Source organism: Coenobita brevimanus, chromosome 38 (assembly GCF_032717465.1).
Source record: "Coenobita brevimanus isolate Jiangsu-jjx chromosome 38, ASM3271746v2, whole genome shotgun sequence".
Classification (NCBI taxonomy): Eukaryota; Metazoa; Arthropoda; class Malacostraca; order Decapoda; family Coenobitidae; genus Coenobita; species Coenobita brevimanus.
The window spans coordinates 657501-661680 of NC_136991.1; positions in this window are offsets into that span (position 1 = coordinate 657501).

A 4180-nucleotide genomic window follows, 5' to 3' on the forward strand; every position below is an offset into this window, starting at 1 on the left:
GAACAACATGACAAATTACTGTCAACTCCAACAAGAAAGATGATGGTACTAGTTGTAGATGGTGGTGGCTGTGGAAGATGGTGGTGGTGGTGGTGGTCGTAGTGTGGTTGGTGGTGGTGGTCGTAGTGTGGTTGGTGGTGGTGGTCGTAGTGTGGTTGGTGGTGGTGGTCGTAGTGTGGTTGTTGCTGTTGTTGTTGTTGGTGGTGGTGGTCGTGGTGTGGTTGTTGCTGTTGTTGTTGTTGTTGGTGGTGGTGGTGATGGCTGTAGATGGTAGTAATGTGCCTGATGATGTGGTATGGTTGTTGATGTTGGTGGTTGTGGTTAATGATGATGATGATTGTGGTGGTTGATGTTGTTGATGGAGGCTGTTGGTGGTAATGTAGTTGATGGTGCTGGTGATGGTTGTTCATGGTGATGGTGTGTAGTTGACAAAGGTGTAAGGGTGGATTCAATATTTAGCCTAGCATTATGAAGACAGCCACATTCATAAACAAAAGCCATATTCCTAGCAACAGCTCTGAAGGTCATCTCTCTCTCTCTCTCTCTCTCTCTGAACTAACAAAGGGTAATTTTTTTTTCTTCTTCGGGCAGTTTGGAAATAATATGGCACTGTTGAAAAAACGATGGGATAGAGAACAATCAGGACCCCTTACAATGACGGTGGTGGTGATGGTGACTGTGGTGGTGGTGACTGTGATGGTGGTGGTGGTGGACGGAAGCTGGCAGTATCATCTGACTTCATGACTCTTGACATCACCTATTACCACCGTCCGTCCCTGCCCCTCTCAGTCCAACCCTTTCACTCTCTCTCTTCATCTACAGTCCTGTCCTCTCCCTCACTTCACTCCCTTCTCCCTCCCTTTACTCACCATTCCCTCTCATCCTCTCCATTTTTTCTCTCTTCCTCTCCATTAACCCTCTTCCTCTCCACGTTCACTCTTCCTCTGCATTCCCTCTTTCCTCCACGTTCCAGTCCTCTTTTATTTTGTTTTCTCATCTCTCCCTTTCCCAGCACTGTCTTTATTCTTCTCAAATCCACCTTTACTCAGTCTGCTCCTGTCCCCTTATTCCTCCCTACCCCTTTCTCTCTCTCTCTCTCTCTCTCTCTAACAGTTCCTCAGTGTAACCTCCTCGTTGAATCTCTTATCCTAATGAGTCCCCACAACACCCTCATTGTTAACTCATCCTTGGCTACTTGTATTACGGTCGCTCTGGACATTGGGACGTATTCTAGATGGCATTCCAGGCTTCCAAGCACTTTTTCCCCAGCGATTTATTCCTTCACCTTGACACTCTCTTAAATTACTGTAGCAAAGTGAGTAGATATTAATAAGAGAAAAATAAGTATAAGAGGGTGTTAAGGTCCAAAATGAAAGAAAAATAAATCACATGGGAAAAACTGCTACGAACTGCCAATTAATATAGGGGGTATAGAGTAGGTGAAATGATCCAGCAGTGATAATAATAATAATTCTATTCGAGGTATGTGGAATTATAATGACAACATAATTATTAGTGTTCAAACGTGTATTTCTCCTAGTGTGCTGTTCTTTAGTAGGAATTACAGCTGGGGTGATGATTAGTCACCACACACCACCACTTATCATCATCATCATCATCATCATCATCATCATCAACACCACCACCACCACCACCATCAACAACACATACAAGTACCACAACTCAGCATCAACATAATCAACAGTCATCACAAACCACCATTAAGCATTATCATTATCATCATCATCATCATCACATCACGCCGCCCCCACAGAACAGGGCCTGACTGTGCCCCCAGGAAGTGAGACAGAGAGACGCCTAGATTTAGCAATGGAAGAGTGACACGAATCAGAGGACACACGCAATACTCTGTGTGTGTGTGTGTGTGTGTGTGTGTGTGTGTGTGTGTGTGTGTGTGTGTGTGTGTGTGTGTGTGTGTGTGTGTGTGTGTGTGTGTGTGTGTGTGTGTGTGTGTGTGTGTGTGTGTGTGTGTGTGTGTGTGTGTGTGTGTGTGTGTGTGTGTGTGTGTGTGTGTGTGTGTGTGTGTGTGTGTGTGTGTGTGTGTGTGTGTGTGTGTGTGTGTGTGTGTGTGTGTGTGTGTGTGTGTGTGTGTGTGTGTGTGTGTGTGTGTGTGTGTGTGTGTGTGTGTGTGTGTGTGTGTGTGTGTGTGTGTGTGTGTGTGTGTGTGTGTGTGTGTGTGTGTGTGTGTGTGTGTGTGTGTGTGTGTGTGTGTGTGTGTGTGTGTGTGTGTGTGTGTGTGTGTGTGTGTGTGTGTGTGTGTGTGTGTGTGTGTGTGTGTGTGTGTGTGTGTGTGTGTGTGTGTGTGTGTGTGTGTGTGTGTGTGTGTGTGTGTGTGTGTGTGTGTGTGTGTGTGTGTGTGTGTGTGTGTGTGTGTGTGTGTGTGTGTGTGTGTGTGTGTGTGTGTGTGTGTGTGTGTGTGTGTGTGTGTGTGTGTGTGTGTGTGTGTGTGTGTGTGTGTGTGTGTGTGTGTGTGTGTGTGTGTGTGTGTGTGTGTGTGTGTGTGTGTGTGTGTGTGTGTGTGTGTGTGTGTGTGTGTGTGTGTGTTCTGAAAGGTCAGGGGAGGTCATGGGAAGTTATTCAGGTGGTCCACTTAGCACCTGTACCCCATCCATCACCCTCACGCCTTCTTTCCTTCCCTCCCTCCTGGCCTTCCTTCCTTCTTCCTTCAACTCTCTCCCTTCTCTCTCCATCTCCATACCTCTTTCCTACTTTCATAGATTCCTTCTGCCCTCCTTTCCTTCCCTCCTCCCTGTCTCTCCCACCTACCTTCCCTTCCACCTCCCCTACCTCCATCTTTCCCTCATACTGCCATTCTTTTCCCCTGTTTTCCCTTCTCCATTTTCCCGCCTCCCTCTTTCCCTTCTACCTCTATCCCCCCCTCCTCTACCTCCTCCTTTCTTCCTTCCCTCCCGCCTCCCCTTCCTTCATTTTTCCCTCCTATTTCCATCCTCTTCCTTCCTCCTCCTCCTCCTCTCCTTCCTTCCCTCCCTCTTTCCCACACTCCTCCCCGCCCCCATCTCACTTCCCTGACACCCTTCACATTAGAACACCGAAACATTTGCTCATTTCTCTCTCTCTCTCTCTCTCTCTCTCTCTCTCTCTCTCTCTCTCTCTCTCTCTCTCTCTCTTCCCCCAGTTTTCCCCCTCTCACTGTACTCATTCCTTCCTCTTTGGTATTTCATCATCACCCTTTCCCCTTCAGTACTTCACCAGCGTGGGCAAGGGCTAAGTCTGCCTATCATTCTCCTATTGAGGTGAAGGTTCGATTCTGCAATGGACCTTATGATACAGACTGGTAAGGATTAAACGGTGTCTCCCCATCTCATTTCCCTCTACCAATCTTAGCTACTATTTCATCTCATTCTTCCTTCCATCTTCCCTCCCTCTTCCATTCCTCCTCCTATCTTCCCTCCCTCTTCCATTCCTCCTCCTATCTTCCCTCCCTCTTCCAATCCTCTTCCGATCTTCCCTCCCTCTTCCAATCCTTCTCCTATTTTCCCTCCCTCTTCCAATCCTCCTCCGTTCTTCCCTCCCTCTTCCACCACTCCTCTCCTACACTCTGTCTATTCTAACCTGGTCTAAAACTGCCATCTCTCCATCCAGAACACTGAGGAGCAGCACAGAGATTAACACCAGAATATGATGCTAGTCACGAAAAAGTGCTACGGAAAGGATGCACAGCCTTAGTATTGAGTTATTCTGCCTCTGAGCTACGAAAATACGCTGCAAAAGGACGAAATAATCCGCCAAATAAGAATGAACAGACTATAATGAAAAAAGGAAAAAGCGATGAAAGCGAGGAAGCGAGAAGGAAAACTGACGAAATGAATAAAAAATAAATAAATAAATAAATAAATAACAGAGGCGGCGTGTACGAAATTATAAAAGAGTAAAAGAAATCAAGGTAAACGATATGAAACAAAATGAAAAATACCGCTCACCTACACCCAGACGAAGGACAGCATCACCTTACCTGGAAGAGAGAATATATAAGTGTTAGTGAAAAATGCATGAATGGGAATGATAAATGTATGACGGGGAATATGAGAGAGAGAGAGAGAGAGAGAGAGAGAGAGAGAGAGAGAGAGAGAGAGACAGGAGTTGTACATGATGAATAACAGATTAACCCCAACTTATGAATGCTTTAAGATTATTCATA